Below are 26664 nucleotides of genomic sequence, written 5' to 3' on the forward strand. Positions count from 1 at the left end.
ATAACCACCTCACCACTCCACACGGAACCCGCAAAGGGAACTTTGTCAGAACAAATGCCAGGCCAGAAGCTTTGCGATGTGGGGTGAATCGTGAATCGGGTCCCTGGACACCAGTAAAGGCTGGGTTGTGGTCGCCCCAACCCAGCGACCGCCCCGCTGCAGTACCTGCCCGCTCCTCTCTCTTCCAGTCCCTTTCTGCTTCTGGCTCATCGTCTGTTCTCTCCTAATCTTTGCCCTTCCTCGGATGTTTTCGCCGGCCTCACACCTTTCCTTGTAACTGCTGAAAGTTCCAAATTATAAAGATCAGAGAGATGTTTCTTAGCACCGCGAAAGGAAAACTATTCAGGTCCATCACCGACCTCATCCGTACTTTTCTCCCGAGCGGTAGAGGACACAAATGCTTCCATCCGCTCACGTCGTGAGAAATCATCTCGGGGGAGCAGAGTCGCGGCAGAACGAAGGGAACCCAGCCCCTGGCTCCGGACTCCCAGCGGCACGTCTCCCCTTCGGGCCCCGGAGCAGCCTGGTCGGGCGGCCCTGGGTCGGGGACCTGGGGTCTCCTCAGACGCCGAAATCTGCGACCTCTTTCGGTCTGAGCTTGGGGCCAAAGGACGAGATTTGCAGGAGTGAAGGTTCGAATCTTGATCAAATAGTGGCTTTGCATGTCCAACGCAGACTTAAGAACAAGAAACTCTGAATAAAATCATAACAAACTGGGACAAGGCCAATAAAAATTCAGAAGAATAGAAAACTTGAATAAAACACAGTTCTTCTCATTCAGGTCTGGAACTCTCAACCCTAAAGCTGTTGAGATTTCTGGCTGATTATCGACATCGACATCACCATTTAGTCACAGGGACAACTTTTCTAACTAAACAGAAAAGTTACATGAGATTTGAACTCGGATAGCTGGATCCAGGGTCCTCACCATTACACCATGGAACCTCTTTGGCAGCTACCTTCTCTCCACTGCCAGGGAAAGGGTATCTGCTTCTTCAGCCTCTGTATGTCCCCTTTCTACTCCCAAGACTTGAACACAGGGTAGGTGCACATCCCTTTTGTTTTCTTTCTACTCCTCTCCTTTGATAGGCTCAGTTCACTCTCACCTCAGAAAATGAGGTAAAATCCACTTCCGGTTTTGTGCCAGGGAAGAGTTCCCTAGCTCTCCATTATCAACTACATATTCTGCCCTGGTTAAGCAGAATGACCCATCTTGAGGTAAAATTTCTGCAAATAAGTGTTATTTGCCCTTGCCTTGCCTTCACCCTTTTCTCATTGCTCCAAGAGGGCAGATGGTTGTCAGGGCAGAAGGTGGGATTTCCTGGGTCCCTTAGTTTTCCTATAGTACAGATTACACTCCAAAGCCGCCACCACCACCTCTTATCTCTAACATGTAAAGTGTGTCAGCAGTGAAGTGGGAATGGAGGCAAGAGAACTCTCCTTTTCTTCATACATTTCTGATTTGGGAGGGGTAAGGTTTTCTCACATCAAGTGTATATTTGTTAGATTTACAGTATAAGTAAAAATAACCATTTACATCAAACACTCAGAGAAACCAGCTATACTCACCTAGAAGTGAAATGAACCTCGCTCAGTCTTGTCTTACTTTGTGACCCCATGGACTGGAGCATGCCAGCTTCCTCTGTCCAAGAGATTCTCCAGGCAAGAATACTGGAGTGGTGGCCATTCCCTTCTCCAGGGGACCTTCCCAACCCAGGGATTTAACCTGGGTCTCTTGGACTGCAGGCAGATTCTTTACCTGCTGGGCCACTAGGGAAGACCCAAACTAACCTGGGGTGACTCAAAATCAACCGCATGTGGAGGAGGACATGAGGCACGGCTCTGACACTTAGGCAGTCACAGACTGTTTGGTCAGGTCAGTGAAGTCAGTTTCTCTTCCATTTCTTAACATATCAAATCAAGAAATTGCAGTTTTAAAAAAGGTGTACAAATATCAAGGTACCCAAGAGCACTGATTGCTGAATCATAGAGGATGCACAGTCAAGTTGTCTTACAGTATAGACAGTACTTATGTACCCAAAATACCAACACATTAAATATTTGCATGTATAATAGGTATAAATCCTATCAGGGCTCAGAATAATAATCTTTACTTCTTCATTGTATCCTAATAAAAGTGTTTCTTCCCTAAGCCAATATACATAACAGAAAAAAATAGCACCAGTTTTTGGCTGGCCAAAAAACACAGAAGGATGGCTAGTATTGCCTGGAGATGTATTTTGTTCCAAAAGACTGGACAGAGAGGTTGACTCAAGGAGGAAGGAGGCAAAGGGGAGGCTCTTGTTATGAGGAGGAAGTTCACGGCTCCAGGGTGAGAATATGAATCTTCTTTTTGGAAAATCAAGCTGTTGAGTGGTAACAAACAACACAAAGTCAAGGTTTATGGACACAAGGACCTGAAATGGACTTTGACTCATAAAGGAAGAAAACAAATCCATAGAAAGGATGTTGAGTGATCACAGAATGGCCAGGAAATGTGGAGAACCGGGTTTTCACAAGGGGCAAGGACAGAATCAGGTAAGGTTAGAACTGGGATGGGTGGAGATGTGTGTTCTTCCCATTTCATCCAGACTGCATATCGATCCTGATCCACAAGCAGAGAACTGGCAATGAAGGGTGGTCCAGCTACATCTGAGCAAACTTCAAGAACACTCACGGAGCAAACTGCAAGAGCAATCATGGGAGCCTTTGTCTTGATTCCGTTTACAGAAATTTCTAGAAGTATCAAGTTAATTCAAGGTGAAATAAATAAGCATAGAGTTTGTCAAAAGATTCTGAGAATAGTGACAACAATATTTATGATTTCACAGCTGATAATATGATTCATCCAGTAGTTTCTAAACCCAGACACATCTGACAACAAATGCTTTCATTCCTCCCATTTTAAAACAGAAAGAAGGGAGGCACAAGATATTTTCTTTGTCTAAGGCCACATAAGGACAGAACTATTTTTACAACCCAGAATTTGTGCACCCGAGCACAGATAGTTGGGTCTCTCTTCTCAGAAGTGGGTGTATCAAGATTTCTCAGTTGTAGGGATCAGAAGAAGACCAAGAAGAGAGAAGGCAAGAGAGGGAGGGGGGAAGAGTAGAAGCACAAATTCTTTTATTCTCTCCTTCCTCCCCTCTCCTTAGGCCTCCTTGATTCTTGCCTGCACCAGCCCTTTCCCTCCTTTCCCACTCTGCTACCAGACTGAAGCAATGTTCAGCTCTAAGGATTCCTGCCCAAGCCTCCTGGGAGGTCTCAATGCCTTCCTCCCAAACCAGCCTTCCCAGCTTGGTTTTCACTCTTTCCCGCTCCCAGGTGGACCTCACAGAACGCAGGCTACCCAGGCTGGAATGCGGGAGCTCCACTCAGCTGGGGCTGCTCCGGGGGCCTTTCCATTGCTCACCCCACTGGATGCTGCAGATTCCAAAAACTGGGATGAAGGCTTTTAAAAAAGAACTGTTCACTTCGAAAACTTTTCTGTATTTCCATTCTCAACGGTCTTCATGGGACGAGGGCTAAATACAACAATGTATTCATCCAAGTCCTAGAGCATCCCAGTTGGTGCCCGACTCTGTCACCGGCGTGCGGACACAGAACGACCATCCCCGAGACCTCAGTGCTGAAGTCGCTAAGTCCTGTCCAACTCTTTGCCACACCATGGACTTAGCCCACCAGGCTCCTCATCCATGGGGATTCTCCAGGCAAGAATACTGGAGTGGGTTGCGCGCCCTCCTCCAGGGGACAGTCCCAAACCAGGGATTGAACGCCGGTGTGCTGCACTGCAGGCGAATTCTCACCGTCTGAGCCCCAGGGAAGCCCACTCTGGTGGAAATCCCCTGGTGGACACAGGAGACCTAAGCACAGCCCCGGAGGCCTATGCCAGGGTGGGCAAACTCTCACTCGTTGGGAGTAGGCAAGGAAGTGGGAAGAGCCATCGCGGGAGCCCACCTGTGTTCAGCTGTCTGTGGATCTATTTCGGTTCAAGCCTGCAGGATTGGAGCCCTGGCCCCTGGTATCTCTGGGGCTCTGGCATCTGTGCTCGGTAGAAGGCACGGAAATGGCACCGTTTCCCTGGGGGCAGGGGTCTTATCCTAGGAAGAAGTGTCCACTCCAAAGACTCCAGGAATAGCCAGTACTGCTGTCTCCGTAGCGCAATCGGTTAGCGCGTCCGGCTGTTAACCGTAAGGGTTGGTGGCTTGAGCCCACCCAGGCACAGTGGGGTGACATTTTAGAGACCACCAAAGAGACTCCTTTTCGCCAGGAGAACACCAGAAAGTGCAGCGGAGAGCCGGCAGGCAGAGAAAGAGCACAGGAGTCAGGGACAAAGTAGCAGCGGAGAGGGCGGGTCCCGGGGGATTGGAAGCGTCGACCGTTCCTGAGACCCCAGAATGCCGACCGCCTGCGCCATGACAAGGGCCACCGAGGCGCGGGCCCGCGGCGCGGGAGGGGCGGCCTCCACACCGCTGGGCAGCGGAGTCTCCTGGCCTAGGACGCACCCACCGTCCCCGCCTCCTGCGGCTTCCGGGAGCTCGGCAATCGGCTGGGGCGACCCCTGGGCTCGGGTGCGGAGTTAAGGGTTTGAGGCCTCTACGTTGGGTACGGGACCCCGAATGCAGCCTATGGGGGCTCGAGGGTCCTCTCTTGAGGGGAGATGAGGAACCCTAAAGCAGGGCTTCAAGGTTCCTGTTTGAGTGTTACAATTTGGTGGTCTGGATGCTGGTGGCGGCATCCGGGATTTCATGGATACAGTGTTAAGTAACGGAGGTTGACCCGTTTCCTAGTGGTTATCACGTTCGCCTCACACGCGAAAGGTCCCTGGTCCGAAACCGGAGGGAAACAGGTTACTCTCCCCTACCCCCACCACCCAACCGCGGAGATTTGCATTTGCATCGGCAAAGGCGAAAGGCACGGGGTTAGGCAGCAGGCTCAGCAGTAGGCCGCTGAGGTATTCTGACGATTGCACTGCTTTCTGACGATTCTTACACTCATCTTTCTCCTGAAGAAGCGAAATAACCTCTTCTCTACAGTTCCTTGGTGGTCTAGTGAATGGCAAGGATTCGGCACTCTCACCGCCGCGGCCAGAGTTCAATTCCCGGTCAGGGAAAACTTTCTTTCTTCTAGCGTCTGCACGCACACAAGTCACTCTCTTCCCGCCCAGATCAGAACTGTATTTTGCTTAAAGGTCCAGTGCAGAACATTTCTGCACAGAGTTTCTAAATGCCGCTGAGTCCAGGCCTCAGGTTCCTTGACCTCAGGCTGGCTGTTGGAGCTGAGATGCCGTGAACAGCCTGGGCTGGCCAGCTCTGGCCTCCGCTTTTTCCTCCTGGCATGGTAAACCCAGAGTTTTACTTAACAGAGTTTCCATTCAAAGAGAAGGGACCAAACCAGTTAACATCATATTCTTTCCATATGTAAGAGTTATGACATCACTTGCCGACATCTCAGCATCCTTCCTTTTCTTTGGTGTCCCTCTCAAAGCTATCTTCTGTGGGACCTGTCTTCCAAGGACTGGAACAGCTTGGCCGTCCAGAAGAGGGCCCTCTTGGCCCTTCAGGAACCTGGAATTTGGTCTCTTTTGGATGTAGAGAGGGTATGTGTGTTAGTTGCTCAGTCATGTCTGACTTTTTGAGATCCCTTTGGACTGTAGCTCACCATGCTCCTCCGTCCATAGGATTCTCCAGGCAAGACTACTGGAGTGGGTTGTCATTTCTTTCTCCAGGGGATCTTCCCAACCCAGGTCTCCTGTATTGCAGGCAGATTCTTTACCATCTGAGCCACCAAGGAAGCCCAAAACAAATACGACCACAATGCATTGACCAGGAATCAAACTGGGTCTCCCACGTGATAGGCGAGAATTCTACCACCGAACCACCAACGCCCCTACTGAGAGACTTTTTAAAAGAATATCCTAGATGGTGTTTTATTCAGCTGATTTCCAAGTGCAGGCAGGCCTGTCATGCCCTGTGCTTGGAGGGTGGTCTAGGCTTTCATCCTCTGCCCTCCACAGCACTGGCTGCCCTCTGGCGTCTTGCAGGTTGCTTTGGTGGGCAGTCAGTGGTGTTTTGATCATCGGATTGGTGGAACCACCTCATCCTCACCCCCACTGGCTCAGTCATGTCTGACTCTTTTCAACCCCATGAACTGTAGCCAGTCAGGCTCCTCTTTCTATGGGATTTTCCTGCTACTTTGCTGGAAACCCATCGGGTCAGTGCAACTGCCCCCTCCACTCTTGCCTGGCTCCCTGTGTCCTGCAGGGATCATAAAGTATTCTGCAAGGACACAGAGGTGAAAAGTCCTTCCCTGTGGCTGGTGGAATAGAGAACCAGATGGGAACGTGTCCAAGGGAGAGGGAGTATCCTTAAGAGCTTTCTAGGACTGTTGTGTGGGTGCTCTTGAAGAAGGAATTCATAGGGCCTGGACTCCCTCTTAGGCCTGTTCATGCTGATCATGCTCGGCCACCTTTCCAATGGACTCTGAACTCTGTGTTTAGTGCCTATGAAAACAACAACAGAGGGATAAGACCCCCTCCAGACAGGGGAACCTTGAAGATCGGATCTAGGTTACTCACCGCCTAAGGGAAAACATACACTAATCACCCCTTCCTCCAGACAGGCCATAAATTTTTCCGTATCAATCAGAGTGTAACCTCGGGTTTATTGATTATTGGCTAATTGTTTGACTGTTTGAGCACATGAGCACATAGCACGTGAATGATGGGGTTATTCGGATTGTATTTTCCTTGGTTTATGTAAGTCTCAAGGAATTTGGAGTGGTGGGTTCAGACACGTACACATGGGGTATAAAAGATTTTCACAAATGCTGGTCGGGGTCCTTGGCTAAGAGGAGACTCTGCCTTGGGCTTGCCAGTGTAATAAACTGCATTCCACTATCTGCACTGTCCATCTGAGTGAGTTTGTATCCCGGAACGCATGGCTACAACACTGTCAGGTGGGTCTAAGCCCCAAGATAATAATGCTTAGTCTTGTGTTCTTCTGGCCTTGACCCAGTCCCAGGTCCAGTCCAAATTCAAGCACAGAGGCATCCAGCTTTACCACACATATTCCACTCTCCCTCTCTCCAAAGTGCAGTAGTGAACCACCTTTTCTATCTCAGTGAATACAACCCATGTGGGTTTTTTTTTTTTTTCTCCCTTGAACTTTCTGTTTTCCTGAAATGTAACTCAGGAATATAAAAAATGTTTAGCTTTAGATAAATGAGTGCTCTCCAGGCTACCTACAAGAAAAAATTTCAAATTGATAGTAAGGATGAATCTTGAATACTTTTAACACTCTAGATAATTCTAATACTTGATGTATAATTGTATAGAAAACATTTGTCCTGTCATATTCTCAGAAATGACTCCTGGTATGCCTTACCCAGCTTTAATAATTTTGGTCTAAAAACTACTTCATGTTGACTTTCAGATTTCCTAAAAATGTGGAAAATATTGGTGCCATACTATTCTAGATTGTAAAGTCTTGCATTTATTTTCTATTCAAAATCCTAATGAAAGAACTGCCTAAATGTCCTGTATTGCTTTGTTTCCCATAAGCAAACTCTGATTCCAAAAAATATTTCCATTTATAAAATTCAAAATTATGTGCCACAGAAATTTAAATATACGATATATTTTTCCAACAAAGATTAAGTCTTTTAGTTATACAAATCATAGTTACTTATATTCCCCTTTCAACATGGGGGTAAATGTTTTTTGATATCATCTAATATGTGAATATCTGACATGGCAGCTCATCCCTGCAACCGTTTACTCTCAAAGACAACCGTGCAGTTACAAGACGTGAAGTGGGAAGCCCCCTCTCGGGGAAGGACTCCGTGGACTCAGCCTCTGCCTTTTACTCCAGAGACCCAGGTGACCCAAGAAGGGGGCGGCACTGGCTGGGCCGCTGCGCCCCTGGCCGGGGCTTGGAGGGCAGAGATGGGCAGAGCCGCCTGGGTCCAGCGAGGACGCCCCAGGTCGGTCCCACACCTGTCCACCTTGTCCGTGTGAACCACGCTGCTGAGGGTCGCGGGGTAAAAAGTGTTCTTCTTCTAACTAGGCAGAAAGGTCCCACCGAGATTTGAACTCGGATCGCTGGATTCAGAGTCCAGAGTGCTCACCATTACACCATGGAACCCCTCAGGAGCCATGTGGCCTCCTTCGCCAGAGAACAGGATATGCTTCTTTACCTCCATACGTCGCACCTATAAACACAGGACAGTTCTTCTAAGGCCCTGAGGAGACTCCAATATGGTTGACTCCTGTGGGTGCTCATCCCTCTCGCTTTCTCTCTGCTCCTCTCCTTTGATCGACTCAGCTCACTCTCACCTCAGAAAATGAAGTGAAATACACTTTAGGTTTTGTGCCAGGAAGGACCCCCTAGGTCCCTACCACCAACCGCATATTCTGTTTAGGTTAACCGGAGTGTCCCATCTGGAGGTAAAATTTCTGCAAATAAGAGTGTTATTTTCTTTTTCTTTGCCTTCACCCTTTTGCCGTAGCCCAGAGGGGGCAGACGGTTGTCAGGGTGGGAGGTGGGGTTCCTGGGTCCCTTAGTTTTCTCACAGCGCTGATCACACTCCTAAGCTGCCACCATCTCTTACCTGTAACATATAAAGTTTGTCAGTGGTGGAGTGGGAATGGAGGCAGGTGAACTCTTCTTTTATTCTTCATGTATTTCTGATTTGGAGATGGGTAAGGAACCAGAGATCAAATTGTCAACATCTGCTGGACCATGGAAAAAGCAAGAGAGTTCCAGGAAAACATCTATTTCTGCTTTATTGACTATGCCAAAGCCTTTGACTGTACGGATCACAATAAACTGTGGAAAATTCTGAAAGAGATGGGGATATCAGACCACCTAACCTGCCTCTTGAGAAATCTGTATGCAGGTCAGGAAGCAACAGTTAGAACTGGACATGGAACAACACACTGGTTCCAAATAGGAAAAGGAGTACATCAAGGCTGTATATTGTCACCCTGCTTATTTAACTTCTATGCAGAGTACATCATGAAAAACGCTGCACTGGAAGAAACACAAGGTGGAATCAAGATTGCCGGGAGAAATATCAGTAACTTCAGATATGCAGATGACACAACCCTTATGGCAGAACGTGAAGAGGAGCTAAAAAGCCTCTAGATGAAAGTGAAAGAAGAGAAAAAAAGTTGGCTTAAAGCTCAACATTCAGAAAATGAAGATCATGGCATCTTGTCCCATCACTTCATCGGAAATAGATGGGGAAATGGTGGAAACTGTCAGATATTTGGGGGGGGGGGGCTCCAAAATCACTGCAGATGGAGACTGCAGCCATGAACTTAAAAGACACTTACTCCTTGGAAGAAAAGTTATGACCAACCTAGATAGTATATTCTAAAGCAGAGACATTACTTTGCCAACTAAGGTCCGTCTAGTCAAGGCTATGGTTTCTCCTGTGGTCATGTATGGATGTGAGAGTTGGACTGTGAAGAAGGCTGAGCACCGAAGAATTGATGCTTTAGAACTGTAGTGTTGGAGAAGACTGTTGAGAGTCCCTTGGACTGCAAGGAGATCCAACCAGTCCATTCTGAAGTAGATCAGCCCTGGGATTTCTTTGGAAGCAATGATGCTAAAGCTGAAGCTCCAGTACTTTGGACCCCTCATGTGAAGAGTTGACTCTGATGCTGGGAGGGATTGGGGGCAGGAGGAGAAGGGGACGACAGAGGATGAGATGGCTGGATGGCATCATGGACTCGATGGACATGAGTCTCAGTGAACTCCCGGAGACGGTGATGGACAGGGAGGCCTGGCCTGCTGTGATTCATGGGGTCACAAAGAACTGGACACGACTGAGCGACTGAACTGAACTGAACTGAACTGAAGTTATTCTCACAACAAGTGTATATTTGTTAAATGTACAATGTGAGTAAAAATAACCATTTAAAGAAAACACTCAGACAAACGAGCTATACTCACTTAAAGAGAAGTCAATGTCTCTCAGTTGTGTTCAACTCATTGTGTCCCTAGGGACTGTAGGCTGCCAGGCTCCACTGTCCAAATTCTCCAGGTAAGAATTGAACCAGGGTGTCCTGCAAATAGACGGATTCTTACCAGCTGAACCCCACGGAAATCCCACTCTTGTGGAAACTGCCTGGTGGACACAGGAAACCGAAGACCAATCTCGGCCCGGGAGGCCTTTGCCAGGGTGGGCAAACTCATTCGTTGGGTGTAGGAGAGGAAACGGGAAGAGCCATCATGGGAGCAAGCCGGTGTTCAGCTGTCCTTGGATCTATTTCGGCTCAGGCCTGGAAGGTTCCAGGCCTAGAGGGCGGTTTTTCTGGGGGCGCTGGCATCTGTGGCAGGTAGGGGCAGGGAAGTGGCACCGTTTTTATGGCGGACAGAGCGCTCACCCAGGAAATGAGTGTCTACTCCATAGACAGTCCCAGTAAACTCTGTAATGCTGTCTCTGTGGCGCAATCGGTTAGCGCGTTCGGCTGTTAACCGAAAGGTTGGTGGTTCGAGCCCACCCAGGGACGGGGGGGGGGGGGTTCCCCTTTAGCCAACCTCCCTTTTGCCAAGATGACACCGGAGAAGTGATGCGCCCAACGGACTTTCAGAGAAAGAGCACAGGAGTCAGGTGCAAAGGAACAGCGGCGAGGGCGCGTCCCGGGTGGATTGGAAGCGTCGGTCATTCCTGAGAGCACGGAGCGCTGATCGCCGGCGCCGAGAAGAGGACCACCGAGGCGCGGGTCCGCAGCGCGGGAGGGGCGGCTTCCACACCGCTGGGTTTCGGGGTCACCTGGGCCTCGGGCGCACCCACCGTCCCCGCCTCCTGCGGCTGCCGGGAGCCGGGGAGTCGGCGGGGGCGACCCCTGAACTCAGGGTGCGCAGCTGAGGATCTGAGGATTCTGCGTTGGGTGCGGGGCCCCGAAGGCCACCTGTGGGGGCCCGAGGGGCCTCACTTCAGGGCAGAGGGGGAACCCTAAAGCCGGGCCCTCGGGAGCCGCCTTCTCCGTGCCTGAGAGAGCCTGGGGCTCCAAGGTACCTCTTTGAGTCATAAGAGTTGGCAGTGTGGTTCGTGGTGGCGGGACCTCGGGATTTCATGGATACGGTGTTCAGGAATAGAAGTTGTCCCGTTTCCGTAGTGTAGTGGTTATCACGTTCGCCTCACACGCGAAAGGTCCCCGGTTCGAAACCGGGCGGAAACAGGCTTCTTCTTTCTTTTCTCCCCCGGAGGTGTGCCTTCTTATTGGCAAAACCACCAGGCGCGAAAGGCACGGGGTGCGGCAGGGGACGCAGGTGGAGGAAGAGTTGGTGACCACCTGCAAGTCTCTTAATTCAGCGCTAGGAGATCTGGAGGAGGACGGATCCGCTCATCACCCGCCACTCATCACAATGGAAACAGTGAGAGACTTTATTTTCTTGGGCTCCAAAATCACTGTACATGGGGACCACCACCATGAAATTAAAAGACGCTTGCTCCTTGGAAGAAAAGCTATGACCAACCTAGACAGCATATTAAAAAGCAGAGATATTCCTTTGCAACAAAGGTCAGTCTAATCAAAGCTATGGTTCTTCCAGTAATTGTGTATGGATGTGAGAGTTGGACTATAAAGGAAACTGAGTACCAAAGAACTGATGCTTTTAAACTGGTGTTGGAGAAGCCTCTTGAGAGCCCCTTGGACTGCAAGGAGAGCCAACCAGTCCATCCTAAAGGAAATCAGACCTGAATACTCATCAGAAGGACTAATGCTGAAGTTGAAGCTCCAATATTTTGGCCACCTGGTGGGAAGAGCTGACTCAGTGTAAAAGTCTCTGATGCTGGGAAAGATTGAAGGCAAGAGGAGGAGTGGGTGGCTGAGGATGAGATGGTTGGATGGCATCACCGACTCAATACACATGCATTTGAACAAACTCCAGGGTTTGGTGAGAGACAGGGAAGCCTGATGTGTTGCTGTCCTTGGATCACTACTGAACTGAAGAAACTGGGGAACAGTTCCTTACAACCGGAAAGCTCCATAGGGCCTACAACCAGCCCATCTTTCTCTGCTCTGAGTCACCTTGTAGAACAAGCCACAGTCAGTGAATCCAAGGAGGGCACAGGACAAAGCTGACTGCAGGATACTTTGACCGCCTGATATCCCCTCACCTTTTCATCTGGGCCCTACATCGTCTCTACCTGTGACACCTATTATTCTCTGAAAACCAAGAAGTTCGTCCCTTGTGAAGACACTTCGCTTTCCCTCACCCCAGCACACCCGCGGGACAATCTGATTTGAGTCAGAGAACAAAAGGGAACGAATTCAACTCTAGACCGCGGTTTCCAGCCAAAGACACAATGATGAAGAGGGTCAGGCTCTGCGGATTGAGCTGATCCAGGAGGAAAAGCAGCCGGTCCTCGAGCCGCTATCAGGGGAGGCGCCGATCAGGTCAAGATCAGGGAGTAGATGGACCCGCCCATCACCAGCTGAGAACCAAGTGGCCCCTGCTTCGCAAGTTAACAGGTTCAGAAAGAGAGCTTGACCTCTCACCACACCTGGATTCCAGGTCTTCCCTCACGACCTGCGGAGCCTACCTTGTCCAGTTCTTGGATGAGGCTGAACCTCTGATCCAGGGGTTGGGCGGGCGTCGTTGCGCTTTTTCACACCTTCGGGGGCAGGGGATGGATCCGTCCCCTCGGCGCGCTCCACACGCCGGCTCCGAAGCCCTGTGCCTACCATTTCTGCTGCAGGGAGCCGTGTGTCTGTGGTCCCTCGGGCGTCCGCTGTGCGTCCACCCGGACGGGGAGAGGACCACCTCACCCTCGTCCCGTCCACGTAGGACGTCAGCATGCCGGACTTGACAGAAAAAGATGAATCCTCTCCTCTGTCTGGACGTGGGAGGTGAAAACTAGGACCTGCAGGGGAGGAAAGCAAGGCGAAATCTCGAGAAATGCCCTAAGCTAAAGCCCTTTTCAAGTCTCCCTCTTTGGGAACTCAGGCCTCTAGCGCGCCCGAGGTGCTGTCGCGCTCACACTCTCGACCGCACTCGGAGTCCACGCGGAACCAGGAGGAGCCCTGCGGCCTGGGGGCCGGTGCGCATGCGGCCCGCGCCTGCCTCGCGGTCTGAGCCCCGGAACCTCAGACGCGAAGGCAACGCCGCACTGAGAAAAGGAGGAAAGCCGCTGCTGGAGGAAAGGGCACATGCATTCCCCAAACTGAGAAGCTCTACTGCTGAAGGAAACCAGAGACAGAGAGACACACAGACAACCTTGCATTAAAACCTTTCAGCGAAAAGAAACTCTGCCAGCGGTGAGGTAAATACGAAGACCCTTGAAGACACCGGCTTTCTGAAAAACAAAACAAAACAAAACGCCTTTACCTCTCTTAAATTCGCGCTCCACGACCTGTTGAACAGCAAAATTATAAAAGGAAAACAAGAGGCGTTTCAGACATTGTCAAATGTGAAACAATGCGGTCCTTCAAGAAGAATCTCAAGTTTGGAATGAAGACGGTCAGATCTGCGTGGACCGCGCCTGGCTCCTCTGCGGCTTTCTGCTGGGCCTGGGAGGCAAAGCAATTCAACCAATGACCCGAGCCTCAGTCTTTGTGGCGGTTCCTGCTAAACGTGAAAGCGTGATGCAAGTCTGGACTGAAACTAGAGGACTAGCATCAGCCACAGAGGCAGGAATCTGAGGAACCCCCGGTGCTAGGCGGCGCCAGAGAAGCGCTGCTGTGAAAGGCCTGCGAGAGAGGAGCGCACGGGTCAGGCGGGGCAGAGGGGAGGGCGGGTCCTCTGTTTCCCGAGTGGGATTGGAAGCATTGAGCCAGGTCCCCGCTGGCGCCATGAAAGGGACTCCAAGGCACTGGATCTGCCTCTGGAAGGGCTGTGTCCACCTTGACGGACGTGGGGCCACCTGGGGCTCAGACGCACCTTACTCCCCCGCTCCTGAGGCTTCTGAGAACTGGGGAGTCAGGGGAGGCGACCTCCGCTCTTGGGCGCAAAGCTGGCACACAGGGGAACTGCAGATCCTTGCCTGACGGATTGCCTGTGTTTTCAGAGTCCTCTTCCTTTGAAAATTTGAAGGTCAGCTGTGTTCAAACATGCAGTTCTTGAATATGTCACTAGATACACGTGGTCGTGTGGTTTCCGTAGTGTAGTGGTTATCACGTTCGCCTAACACGCGAAAGGTCCCCGGTTCAAAACCGGGCGGAAACAGTCACTTTCCTCCAAAGTTTTAGATTCATATTTTAAATACAAAATAGAGGTCTGCCGCGTGGAATGAGGCTTGCAGCTTCAGCTTCAGCATCAGTCCTCCCAAAGAATATTCAGGGTTGATTTCCTTTAGGACTGACTGGTTTCATCTCTCCTTGACCTGCATACAGGTTTTTCTGGAGGCGGGTAAGATGGTCTGCTATTCCCACCTCTTGAAGAATTTTCCATATTTTGTTTTGCTCCACACAGTCAAAGGCTTTAGTGGAGTCAATGAAGCAGAAATAGATGTCTTTCTGGAATTCTCTTGCTTTTTCTATGATGCAATGGAGGAAAAATGTAGGGAAAAAAGGAGGAAATGGATAGAACCATATTAATTGGAGAATTATATGGAAAAGGTTAAATAGAGAGTGCTACACACAATGGAGGAAATTTCCTTGGTAAAAGGCGATTACAGGGTGGTGATGATGAGCCTACTCTTTCATGCATTCTAGGATTCCCAGTCAACCTGTTTTTCTCCAGAGATCTTCTCTGAGGATCAGAGACTACCTGGACATATGTCCTTGTGTGTGTGTGTGTGTGTGTGTGTGTGTGTGTACACAAGACACAGAGGAGTAGGGCAGTAGTGGAGTAATTCCCATAGGGGGCCCTGCAGAGTATGTACTTTTTTCATCACTCAGGGTGAATGAAGTTTTAATCCATATCGTTGCCATGTATCAGAAATTTGTTTCATTTCATTGAAGAGTAGTGTTTCTTGGAGTGACCATGTCACAATCATATCTATTCACTTTGTGCTGGACATTTGAATGGTTTTCAGTTTGGGGACTATTATGAACAAAGCTACTATAAGCAAGTCCCTTTTGTGGGCATATTCTTTTTATAAATTCCATTTAAAATTTTCTGTTCTATTCTTTAGTATGTCTTTCCTGGTGGCTCAGATGGTAAAGCGTCTGTCTACAATTCGGGAGACCTGGGTTCGATCCATGGGTCGGAAAGATCCCCTGGAGAAGAAAATGGCAATCTACTCCAGTACTATTGCCTGGAAAATCCCATGGACAGAGGAGCCAGGTAGGCTAAGGTCCATGGGGACGCAAAGAGTCGGACACGACTGAGCAACTTCACTATCACTTCACTATTCTTTAATATACATTTATTTTGTGAATGGATGTTACATTCATCATGACAAAATTTATTGAAATGTTTAAAAATGTATTCAAATGTTACAAAAGACTGAAGTGCCAGCTTATCTTTGTTTCCTCCTAGAACATACTTAATATTGGCCACCTACTGTGCCAGCTGTGTTATTTGATTATCTCATTTAATCTACACAATAGCCTCCATACGTCCCACCTATAACCTCAGGACAGTTCTTCTAAGGCCCTGAGGAGACTCCAATATGGTTGACTCCTGTGGGTGCTCATCCCTCTCTCTTTCTCTCTGCTCCTCTCCTTTGATCGACTCAGCTCACTCTCACCTCAGAAAATGAAGTGAAATCCACTTTGGGTTTTGTGCCAGGGAGGAACCCCTAGGTCCCTACCACCAACCGCATATTCTGTTTAGGTTAACCGGAGTGTCCCATCTGGAGGTAAAATTTCTGCAAATAAGAGTGTTATTTTCTTTTTCTTTGCCTTCACCCTTTTGCCGTAGCCCAGAGGGGGCAGACGGTTGTCAGGGTGGGAGGTGGGGTTTCCTGGGTCCCTTAGTTTTCTCACAGCACTGATCACACTCCTAAGCCGCCACCATCTCTTACCTGTAACATATAAAGTTTGTCAGTGGTGGAGTGGGAATGGAGGCAGGTGAACTCTTCTTTTATTCTTCATATATTTCTGATTTGGAGACGGGTAAGGAACCAGAGATCAAATTGTCAACATCTGCTGGACCATGGAAAAAGCAAGAGAGTTCCAGGAAAACATCTATTTCTGCTTTATTGACTATGCCAAAGCCTTTGACTGTACGGATCACAATAAACTGTGGAAAATTCTGAAAGAGATGGGGATATCAGACCACCTAACCTGCCTCTTGAGAAATCTGTATGCAGGTCAGGAAGCAACAGTTAGAACTGGACATGGAACAACAGACTGGTACCAAATAGGAAAAGGAGTACATCAAGGCTGTATATTGTCACCCTGCTTATTTAACTTCTATGCAGAGTACATCATGAGAAATGCTGGACTGGAAGAAACACAAGCTGGAATCAAGATTGCCGGGAGAAATATCAATAACTTCAGATATGCAGATGACACTACCCTTATGGCAGAAAGTCAAGAGGAGCTAAGAAGCCTCTTGATGAAAGTAAAAGAGGAGAGTGAAAAAGTTGGCTTAAAGCTCAACATTCAGATAATGAAGATCATAGCATCCAGTCCCATCACTTCATCGGAAATAGATGGGGAAACAGTGAAAACAGTGTCAGATTATTTTTTTTGGGGGGGGGGGGAGCTCCAAAATCACTGCAGATGGTGATTGCAGCCATGAAGTTAAAAGACACTTACTTCTTGGAAGAAAAGTTATGACCAACCTTGGTAGTATATTCAAAAGCAGAGACATTACTTTGCTGACTAAGGTCCATCTAGTCAAGGCTATGGTTTCTGCTGTGGTCATGTATGGATGTGAGAGTTGGACTGTGAAGAAAGCTGAGCGGCGAAGAATTGATGCTTTAGAACTGTGGTGTTGGAGAAGACTCTTGAGAGTCCCTTGGACTGCAAGGAGATCCAACCAGTCCATTCTGAAGGAGATCATCCTAGGATTTCTTTGGAAGGAATGATGCTAAAGCTGAAGCTTCAGTACTTTGGCCACCTCATGTGAAGAGTTGACTCATTGGAAAAGACTCTGATGTTGGGAGGGATTGGGGGCAGGAGGAGAAGGGGATGACAGAGGATGAGATGGCTGGATGGCATCATGGACTCGATGGATGTGAGTCTGAGTGAACTCCGGGAGATGGTGTTGGACAGGGAGGCCTGGCGAGCTGTGATTCATGAGGTCACAAAGAGTCAGACACGACTGAGCGACTGAACTGAACTGAAGTTATTCTCACAAGTGTATATTTGTTAAATTTACAATGTGAGTAAAAATAACCATTTAAAGAAAACACTCAGACAAACGAGCTATACTCACTTACAGAGAAGTCAGTGTCTCTCAGTCGTGTTCAACTCTTTGTGTACCTAGAGACTGTAAGCTGCCAGGCTCCACTGTCCAAAGATTCTCCAGGTAGGAATACTGGAGTGGGTGACTATTCCCTTCTCCAGGGGATCTTCCAAAATCAAGGATTGAACCAGGGTGTCCTGCAAATAGACGGATTCTTACCAGCTGAACCCCACGGAAATCCCACTCTTGTGGAAACTGCCTGGTGGACACAGGAAACCGAAGCCCAATCTCGGCCCGGGAGGCCTTTGCCAGGGTGGGCAAACTCATTTCTTGGGTGTAGGAGAGGAAACGGGAAGAGCCATCATGGGAACAACCCGGTGTTCAGCTGTCCTTGGATCTATTTCGGTTCAGGCCAGGAAGGTTCGAGGCCTGGATGGCGGTTTCTCTGGGGGCGCTGGCATCTGTGGCGGGTAGGGGCAAGGAAGTGGCACCGTTTTACTGGCGGACAGAGCGCTCACCCGGGGAATGAGTGTCTACTCCACAGAGAGTCCCAATGAACCCTGGAATGTTGTCTCTGTGGCGCAATAGGTTAGCGCGTTCGGCTGTTAACCGAAAGGTTGGTGGTTCGAGCCCACCCAGGGACGGTGGGGGTGCCATTTTAGGCAACACCAAAGAGACTCCCTTTTGCCAGGAGGACACCGGAGAAGTGATGCGCCCAACGGACTTTCAGAGAAAGAGCACAGGAGTCAGGTGCAAAGGAACAGCGGCGAGGGCGCGTCCCGGGTGGATTGGAAGCGTCGGTCATTCCTGAGAGCACGGAGCGCTGATCGCCGGCGCCGAGAAGAGGACCACCGAGGCGCGGGTCCGCAGCGCGGGAGGGGCGGCTTCCACACCGCTGGGTTTCGGGGTCACCTGGGCCTCGGGCGCACCCACCGTCCCCGCCTCCTGCGGCTGCCGGGAGCCGGGGAGTCGGCGGGGGCGACCCCTGAACTCAGAGTGCGCAGCTGAGGATCTGAGGATTCTGCGTTGGGTGCGGGGCCCCGAAGGCCACCTGTGGGGGCCCGAGGGGCCTCACTTCAGGGCAGAGGGGGAACCCTAAAGCCGGGCCCTCGGGAGCCGCCTTCTCCGTGCCTGAGAGAGCCTGGGGCTCCAAGGTACCTCTTTGAGTCATAAGAGTTGGCAGTGTGGTTCGTGGTGGCGGGACCTCGGGATTTCATGGATACAGTGTTCAGGAATAGGGGTTGTCCCGTTTCCGTAGTGTAGTGGTTATCACGTTCGCCTCACACGCGAAAGGTCCCCGGTTCGAAACCGGGCGGAAACAGGCTTCCTCTTTCTTTTTCCCTCCCGGAGGTGTGCCTTCTCATTGGCAAAACCACCAGGCGCGAAAGGCACGGGGTGCGGCAGGGGACGCAGCTGGAGGAAGACTTGGTGACCACCTGCAAGTCTCTTACTTCAGCGCTAGGAGATCTGGAGGTGGACGGATCCGCTCATCATCCGCCACTCATCACCGAGCCTGACGACAGAGAAAACCGAGGTTCACAAAGAGAGCAAGACCTGGGCTCGGCAGCACGCAGCGCTACGGCTAGACCAGGAGGGACCTAGTCCGCTACTTTGTGTCCTTGCCCCAGAGCAAAAGCGACGCCCAGGAAAGGAGAGGTGAAGGCCGATGAGCCGCGAGGGCAGGGCTGGGAGCCTTGCACAGCTGCACACAGCCCTGGGCCGCTTGGACATTGCCTTTCCAGCTCGCTGACTTTCCGAAGGGTCATCTTCCACTCGCCTTTCACCTGTAGAAGCCAAACAAGCCTATTTGCCTACAGCTCCCTGGCGGTCTAGTGGCTAGGATTCGGTGGTTTCACCGACGCGGCCGGGGTTCGATTCCCGGTCAGGGAAAACTTTCTTTCTTCCAGCGTCTGCACGCACACAAGTCTCTCTCTCCCCGCCCAGATCGGAACTGTACTTTGCTTAAAAGTCCAGTGCAGAACATTTCTGCACAGAGTTTCTAAATGCCGCTGAGTGCGGGCCTCAGGGTCCTGGACCTCAGGCTGGCTGTTGGAGCTGAGATGCCATGAACAGCCTGGGCTGGCCAGCTCTGGCCTCCACTCTTTTCTCCTGGCATGGTAAACCCAGACTCTTATTTAACAGAATTTCCATTCAAAGAGAATGTGAGGCTTCCGTTTCAAAAATTCATTAAAATCCCAAACCAAAAAGCGTTTGTAAGATACCAAAAGTTTGCAGGAATACGAACATCCTATATTCTGTACCTAAGTGCCCAGTTAACACCACATTCTTTCTTTGGATAAGAGTTATGACATCACTTGATAGAAACGTCCGGATATCTCGGGATTGTTCCTTTTTTTTTGGCGTCCCTCTCAAAGCTAACTTCTGTGGGACCTGTCTTCCAAGGCCAGCGAACAGCTTTACCGTCCGGAAGAGGGCCCTCTTGGCCCTTCAGGCACCTGGAATCCGCTCTCTGTAGGATGTAGAGAAGCTATATGTGTGTTACTCGCTCAGTCCTTTTGGACTTTTTGCCATCCCTTGGGCCGATTACTCCAGGCAAGAATACTGGAGTAGGTTGCCATTGCCTTCTCCAGGGGAATCTCCCAGCCCAGGTCTTCTGTATGGAACCAGCAAGGACCAAAAGAAACACGACCACAATGCATTGGCCGGGAATCGAACCCGGGTCTCCCGCGTGGGAGGCGAGAATTCTACCACTGAACCACCAATGCCACTGAAGAGAAAGTGCTTGCAAGGGTAACCTAGATGGAGGTTTATTCAGGTCTTTCTCAAGTGCAGGCCAGTCAGGCCCTGTGCCTGTAGGACCGTCTAGGCTTTCATCCTCCGCCCTCCGCGGCGCCGGCTGCCCTCTGCCCTCTGGCCTCCTGCGGGTTGCCTTGGCGGGCATTCAGGTGTGCTTTGGGTCCGTCGGAGTGGTGGAACGGCCTGGTGCTCGTGCTCACTGGCTGAGTCTTGTCCAACTCTTTGCGACCCCTCGGACTCTAGCCCACCAGGCTCCTCTGTCCATGGGATTTCCACGCTCCTTTGCTAGAAACCCATCGAGGCAGTGCAGCTGCCCCCTTGGCTCCTGCCTGGCTCCCCGTGCCCTGCAGGGAGCATAACGTGTTCTGTCAGGACACAGAGGGGAAGTAACCTTCCCTGTGGTTGGAGGATGGAGAACCAGATGGGAAATGCTGCAAAGAGAGGGGAATATTCTCAAAAGCTTCCCAGAACTGCTGTGTGGGTGCTGTTGGTTGGGTGGCTGCCCTAGGACAAGAATGCTTAGTCTTGTGTTCTGGCCTTGACCCAGTCCCAGGCCCAGTCTGATTTCAAGCACAGAGGCACCCTGCTTTCCCACATGTATGTCATTCAGCCTCTATCCAAAGCGGAGTTCTGAAGCACCTTTTCTATCTCAGTGAATAACAACCACGTGGGTCTTTTTTTTTTTTCCTTTAACTTTGTTTTGCTGAAATGTAACTCAGGAATATAAAAAAGGGTTAGCTTTAGAGAAATTAGTGCTCTCCATGCTACAAACAAGAATAAAATTCAAGTTGATAATAAGGATGACTCTCGAATACTTTTAACACGCTAGAGAATTCTAATAGTTGATGTATAAGTACATAGAAAATGTTTGTCCTGTCATGCTCCCAGAGATGACTCTTGGTATACACCACACTACTTTAATAATTTTGGTCTAAAAACTACCTCATGGTTCCTTTCAGATTTATTATTTATAAAATTTAAAATTATGTGTCCCAGTAAATTAAATATACCATATAATATCTTTTAAATCAGGATTAAGTCTTTTGAGTTAAGAAATCATAGTGACTTAATTATTCCCCTTTCAATTTGGGGTCAACGTTTTTAGGTGTCATCTAATGCGTGATTCTAAGCAGCATTTACCAGACACGACTCAGCTCCAATCTCGATTTGAAGATATATCATTAACTATAAGTTCTTTGATATTAAATTTGTTCAATTAACGTATAATCTTTGCCTGGAGAATTTCTAATTAAGTAGAAATAATAATGCCCCTATTTTTATAGGGCAGCTCTTGATTTTATAGGAGAGCTCTCCATTACCAGCTAAAGAGAATGTGTTGGTACGTTTAGGAGATATTCCTGAATGTAGCCATACATCACTTGAAGAAGAGTACAACACATGGACTCTCTAAGTTAAGACCTATTGCTTACCTAAAGTACTCCTTTATTAAAAAAAAAAAAATCCTGATTCTTAGTTACCTGCCTTCTAGATCTCAAGTCACCCATTTTCCCATGTGGTATGTAATTCTTTTTTTAGTCACTGCTGGGGTCCTTAGGTGCTTGCTGGCAGATGAACCTGAGAAGAACATGGCAGGTTGTTCTCCTGCTGTGATTCTTATTTGTGTGTGTGTGTGTGTGTGTGTGTGTGTGTATCTTATTTTTGATGCCTCCTGGTGTGAAGGGACCAAGGAGTGGGACCTTGACTTTACTCCTGATACAGCAGTTTTCCAGGAGAAGGGCCTGGTACCTGGTGAGCACCTAGTAAGTGCTTGCTGACTGAAGGACTCCTAAGGCACAGTTCCAGAAAACTGATGAAGAGGACAGAATGTGGGTAAGATCCACAGAGGTCTAGAGTATAAGGGACAGAAAGGCACAAACTCCAAAAGGGAGAGAAAAGGGCAGAGAGAAATGTCCTAGAACCTAGAGACATCTCGACTGAGTACGGAAATTCTGAAGAGCTCTTCTTTCATCACCAACTTCAACTGAGGAATCGGTGGAAGGGGAACCAGGAGCTCTAAGGATCCAGATTTGTACAAGATGTATTATAGGTGCAGGTTTCTGTAGCTGGCAACAATTTGTCTCAAATGAGATAATTTTTGCAGATGTAGCCCCATACTGTTGAGATATCATACAGAGAGAGTCTCGGGCTTGCAAATGCGCCCATATACCGGAGGGAGACCCCTCATTAGATTGTGTGCATCCATCCAAAGCCAAAATACAACTCATGAAGGGAAGAGGGTAAATGTCTGGGACCAGTGGGGTCCTTTTTTTTTTTTTTTTTTTTTAACTCCTGTAATCCATAAGCTGCTCTGCAAGAGGCTCTCCAGAGTCATTCTGGCTGGTCTTGTCTGGACTCAATGACTTGGTCACCACTGAAAACAGTTACAATTATTAGAATACTTTCCAATCAGCTTGGAAGCTTAGCTGCTGAATATGTGCAGTCTCTGGGAAATGTACACATTGTCTTTTTGTTGTACCTCCCGCTAAGTTGAGTCAGTAGGGCACAAATCCCTTTGTTAGAGTAACAGACAGGTGTATTGACAATTTCTTGTGATGGCAAGACCGTGAAGAAAAAGACTCTTTCCTTGAGTCGGCAAAATACATTGGAATATAAATTAGCACATCTCTTTAGGGAAAACTAAGAACATGAAGAGATGCCTTCAGTTTCTAGCAAAGGTGCAGTGACAGAAATCAGATTAACCCTCCTTCCAAATCTCACTCTCCACCTTTGTCCCACTCCCAAAGGAATAAAAAAGAGAAAAAAACCTGAAATACTGATTTCTAAGACACTGGAAATCAGGCAGCAAAGGATAGCTAGCCTTGAGAGGTGACAAACAAACAAGATGAGTCTTATCATGGGCCCACCTTCCTGCTTTCAGTGAGTTCCCACGCTGGGCACCAAGAGGTGGATTTCAGGTCAATTTTTCATTTGACTCTGGAGATGAAGCTGAATATTGGTGGAGAGTAAGGCAGCTAGAGCTCACAGGACAAAGATCCAGTGATTCTTATTTGCAAAGCAGATGTAAAGAGCAAAGGTATGGATATCAAAGCTGAAAGGGGATTTCGGGGAATTGGGAAATTAGGATTTACCTATATACACTATTGATGCTATGTATGACAGCACCCTTATGGCAGAAAGTGAGGAAGAACTAAAGAGCCTCTTGATGAAAGTGAAAGAGGAGAGTGAAAATGTTGTTTTAAAGCTCAACATCCAGAAATCTAAGATCAGGGCATCCAGTCCCATTACTTCATGGCAAATAGATGGGGAAACAGTAGAAACCATGGCAGACTTCCTTTTTCTGAGCTCCAAAATCACTGCAGATGGTGACTGCAGCCATGATATTAAAAGATGCTTACTCCTTGGAAGGAAAGTTATTACCAACCTAGACAGCATATTAAAAAGCAGAGATATTACTTTGCCAACAAAGGTCCGTCTAGTCAAGGCTCTGGTTTTTTTCCAGTGGTCGTGTATGGATGTGAGAGTTGGATATAAAGAAAGTTGAGCACAGAAGAATTGATGCTTTTGAACTGTGGTGTTGGAGAAGACTCTTGAGAGTCCCCTCGATGGCAAGGAGATCCAAACAGCCCATCCTAAAGGAGATCAGTCCTGGGTGTTCATGGGAAGGACTGATGTTGAAACTGAATCTCCAATATTTTGCCCACCTCATGCGAAGAGCTGACTCATTTGAAAAGATCCTGATGCTGGCAAAGATTGAGGGCAGGAGAAGAAGGGGATGACAGAGGATGAGATGGTTGGATGGCATCACCGACTCAATACACATGCATTTGAACAAACTCCAGGGTTTGGTGAGAGACAGGGAAGCCTGATGTGTTGCTGTCCTTGGATCACTACTGAACTGAAGAAACTGGGGAACAGTTCCTTACAACCGGAAAGCTCCATAGGGCCTACAACCAGCCCATCTTTCTCTGCTCTGAGTCACCTTGTAGAACAAGCCACAGTCAGTGAATCCAAGGAGGGCACAGGACAAAGCTGACTGCAGGATACTTTGACCGCCTGATATCCCCTCACCTTTTCATCTGGGCCCTACATCGTCTCTACCTGTGACACCTATTATTCTCTGAAAACCAAGAAGTTCGTCCCTTGTGAAGACACTTCGCTTTCCCTCACCCCAGCACACCCGCGGGACAATCTGATTTGAGTCAGAGAACAAAAGGGAACGAATTCAACTCTAGACCGCGGTTTCCAGCCAAGGACACAATGATGAAGAGGGTCAGGCTCTGCGGATTGAGCTGATCCAGGAGGAAAAGCAGCCGGTCCTCGAGCCGCTATCACGGGAGGCCCCGAATCAGGTCAAGATCAGGGAGTAGATGGACCCGCCCATCACCAGCTGAGAACCAAGTGGCCCCTGCTTCGCAAGTTAACAGGTTCAGAAAGAGAGCTTGACCTCTCACCACACCTGGATTCCAGGTCTTCCCTCACGACCTGCGGAGCCTACCTTGTCCAGTTCTTGGATGACGCTGAACCTCTGATCCAGGGGTTGGGCGGGCGTCGTTGCTCTTTGTCACACCTTCGGGGGCAGGGGATGGATCCGTCCCCTCCGCGCTCCACTCGCCGGCTCCGAAGCCCTGTGCCTACCATTTCTGCTGCAGGGAGCCGTGTGTCTGTGGTCCCTCGGGCGTCCCCTGTGCGTCCGCCCTGACGGGGACAGGACCACCTCACCCTCGTCCCGTCCACGTGGGACGTCAGCATGCCGGACGCGACAGCAAACGATGAATCCTCTCCTCTGTCTGGACGTGGGAGGTGAAAACTAGGACCTGCAGGGGTGGAAAGCAAGGCGAAATCTCGAGAAACGCCCTGATCTAAAGCCCTTTTCAAGTCCGCCTCTTTGGGAACTCAGGCCTCTAGCGCGCCCGAGGTGCTGTCGCGCTCACACTCTGGACCGCACTCGGAGTCCACGCGGAACCAGGAGGAGCCCTGCGGCCTGGGGGCCGGTGCGCATGCGGCCCGCGCCTGCCTCGCGGTCTGAGCCCGTGAACCTCAGACGCGAAGGCAACGCCGCACTGAGAAAAGGAGGAAAGCCGCTGCTGGAGGAAAAGGCACATGCATGCCCAAATTGAGAAGCTCTACTGCTAAAGGAAACCAGAGACAGACAGACACACAGACAACCTTGCATTAAAACCTTTCAGCGAAAAGAAACTCTGCCAGCGGTGAGGTAAATACGAAGACCCTTGAAGACACCGGCTTTCTGAAAAACAAAACGAAACAAAACAAAACAAAACAAAACGCCTTTACCTCTCTTAAATTCGCGCTCCACGACCTGTTGAACAGCAAAATTATAAAAGGAAAACAAGAGGCGTTTCAGACATTGTCAAATGTGAAACAAAGCGGTCCTTCAAGAAGAATCTCAAGTTTGGAATGAAGACGGTCAGATCTGCGTGGACCGCGCCTGGCTCCTCTGCGGCTTTCTGCTGGGCCTGGGAGGCAAAGGAATTCAACCAATGACCCGAGCCTCAGTCTTTGTGGCGGTTCCTGCTAAACGTGAAAGCGTGATGCAAGTCTGGACTGAAACTAGAGGACTAGCATCAGCCACAGAGGCAGGAATCTGAGGAACCCCCGGTGCTAGGCGGCGCCAGAGAAGCGCTGCTGTGAAAGGCCTGCGAGAGAGGAGCGCACGGGTCAGGCGGGGCAGAGGGGAGGGCGGGTCCTTTGTTTCCCGAGTGGGATTGGAAGCATCGAGCCAGGTCCCCGCTGGTGCCATGAAAGGGACTCCAAGGCACTGGATCTGCCTCTGGAAGGGCTGTGTCCACCTTGACGGACGTGGGGCCACCTGGGGCTCAGAAGCACCTTACTCCCCCCGCTCCCGAGGCTTCTGAGAACTGGGGAGTCAGGGGAGGCGACCTCTGCTCTTGGGCGCAAAGCTGGCACACAGGGACCTCGCCCCGGGAGAGGCGAGGAACCCTAAATCAGGCCCTTTCAGGAACTGCAGATCCTTGCCTGACGGATTGCCTGTGTTTTCAGAGTCCTCTTCCTTTGAAAATTTGAAGGTCAGCTGTGTTCAAACATGCAGTTCTTGAATATGTCACTAGATACACATGGTCGTGTGGTTTCCGTAGTGTAGTGGTTATCACGTTCGCCTAACACGCGAAAGGTCCCCGGTTCAAAACCGGGCGGAAACAGTCACTTTCCTCCAAAGTTTTAGATTCATATTTTAAATACAAAATAGAGGTCTGCCGCGTGGAATGAGGCTTGCAGCTTCAGCTTCAGCATCAGTCCTCCCAAAGAATATTCAGGGTTGATTTCCTTTAGGACTGACTGGTTTCATCTCTCCTTGACCTGCATACAGGTTTTTCTGGAGGCGGGTAAGATGGTCTGCTATTCCCACCTCTTGAAGAATTTTCCATATTTTGTTGTACTCCACACAGTCAAAGGCTTTAGTGGAGTCAATGAAGCAGAAATAGATGTCTCTGGAATTCTCTTGCTTTTTCTATGATGCAATGGAGGAAAAATGTAGGGAAAAAAGGAGGAAATGGATAGAACCAAATTAATTGGAGAAATATATGGAAAAGGTTAAATAGAGAGTGCTACAAACAAAGGAGGAAATTTCCTTGGTAAACGGCGTTTACAGGGTGATGATGATGAGCCTACTCTTTCATGCATTCTAGGATTCCCAGTCAACCTGCTTTTCTCCAGA

General features: G+C 49.4%; 8 non-coding genes across 8 annotated transcripts; 6 read left to right on the plus strand and 2 right to left on the minus strand.

Moving 5' to 3' along the window:
- Window positions 1-8072: 8072 nt before the first annotated feature.
- Window positions 8073-8144, minus strand: TRNAQ-CUG (transfer RNA glutamine (anticodon CUG)). The gene has a single exon. It is a non-coding gene; the product is annotated as a tRNA-Gln (tRNA).
- A 2301-nt stretch (window positions 8145-10445) lies between these two features.
- TRNAN-GUU (transfer RNA asparagine (anticodon GUU)) lies at window positions 10446-10519 on the plus strand. Its single transcript has one exon. It is a non-coding gene; the product is annotated as a tRNA-Asn (tRNA).
- A 599-nt stretch (window positions 10520-11118) lies between these two features.
- On the plus strand, window positions 11119-11191 carry TRNAV-CAC (transfer RNA valine (anticodon CAC)). Its single transcript has one exon. It is a non-coding gene; the product is annotated as a tRNA-Val (tRNA).
- A 2916-nt stretch (window positions 11192-14107) lies between these two features.
- On the plus strand, window positions 14108-14180 carry TRNAV-AAC (transfer RNA valine (anticodon AAC)). Its single transcript has one exon. It is a non-coding gene; the product is annotated as a tRNA-Val (tRNA).
- Window positions 14181-17825: 3645 nt separating this feature from the next.
- On the plus strand, window positions 17826-17899 carry TRNAN-GUU (transfer RNA asparagine (anticodon GUU)). Its single transcript has one exon. It is a non-coding gene; the product is annotated as a tRNA-Asn (tRNA).
- Window positions 17900-18503: 604 nt separating this feature from the next.
- TRNAV-CAC (transfer RNA valine (anticodon CAC)) lies at window positions 18504-18576 on the plus strand. The gene has a single exon. It is a non-coding gene; the product is annotated as a tRNA-Val (tRNA).
- Window positions 18577-19910: 1334 nt separating this feature from the next.
- TRNAG-CCC (transfer RNA glycine (anticodon CCC)) lies at window positions 19911-19981 on the minus strand. Its single transcript has one exon. It is a non-coding gene; the product is annotated as a tRNA-Gly (tRNA).
- Window positions 19982-26076: 6095 nt separating this feature from the next.
- On the plus strand, window positions 26077-26149 carry TRNAV-AAC (transfer RNA valine (anticodon AAC)). Its single transcript has one exon. It is a non-coding gene; the product is annotated as a tRNA-Val (tRNA).
- The last annotated feature ends 515 nt before the right edge of the window (window positions 26150-26664 follow it).

Source organism: Ovis canadensis, chromosome 1, assembly GCF_042477335.2.
Source record: "Ovis canadensis isolate MfBH-ARS-UI-01 breed Bighorn chromosome 1, ARS-UI_OviCan_v2, whole genome shotgun sequence".
Classification (NCBI taxonomy): Eukaryota; Metazoa; Chordata; class Mammalia; order Artiodactyla; family Bovidae; genus Ovis; species Ovis canadensis.